We start from the raw sequence: 466 nt of genomic DNA, 5'->3' as shown, positions 1-466 counted from the left end.
CTGATGTCACATACAGTGATGTTGGTGACTGTAAGGAACAGATTGAGAAATTGCGAGAAGTAGTCAAAACCCCATTACTTCATCCAGAGAGGTTTGTGAATCTTGGCATTGAGCCTCCCAAGGGCATGCTGCTCTTTAATCCACCCAGTACATGAAGACACTCTGTGTGTGGACAGTTGCTAATCGGACTGATGCCTGCTTCATTCGAGTTATTGGATCTGAGCTTGTACAGAAATATGTCAGTGAGGGGGCTCAAAAGGTTCATGAGCTCTTTGAAATGGCCAGACCAAAAAAAGCCTGCCTTATCTTCTTTGATGGAATTGATGCTGTTGGAGGGGCTCGGTTTGATGTTGATGCTAGAGGTGGCAATGAAGTGCAGAGAACAATGTTGGAACTGATCAATCAGCTTGATGGTTTTGATCCTCTAGGCAATATTAAAGTGCTGATGGCCACTAACAGACCTGAT

At 44.4% G+C, this 466-nt stretch overlaps 1 pseudogene; it reads left to right on the top strand.

The window, feature by feature from the left end:
- Positions 1-5: 5 nt before the first annotated feature.
- Positions 6-463, top strand: LOC108525633 (26S protease regulatory subunit 7 pseudogene; annotated as a pseudogene).
- Positions 464-466: the final 3 nt, after the last annotated feature.

Source organism: Rhinopithecus bieti, unplaced genomic scaffold, assembly GCF_001698545.2.
Source record: "Rhinopithecus bieti isolate Rb0 unplaced genomic scaffold, ASM169854v2 scaffold_79854, whole genome shotgun sequence".
NCBI lineage: Eukaryota > Metazoa > Chordata > Mammalia > Primates > Cercopithecidae > Rhinopithecus > Rhinopithecus bieti.
Note: the sequence above shows the minus strand (reverse complement) of the source record. Positions and strands in the feature narration are given on the sequence as shown.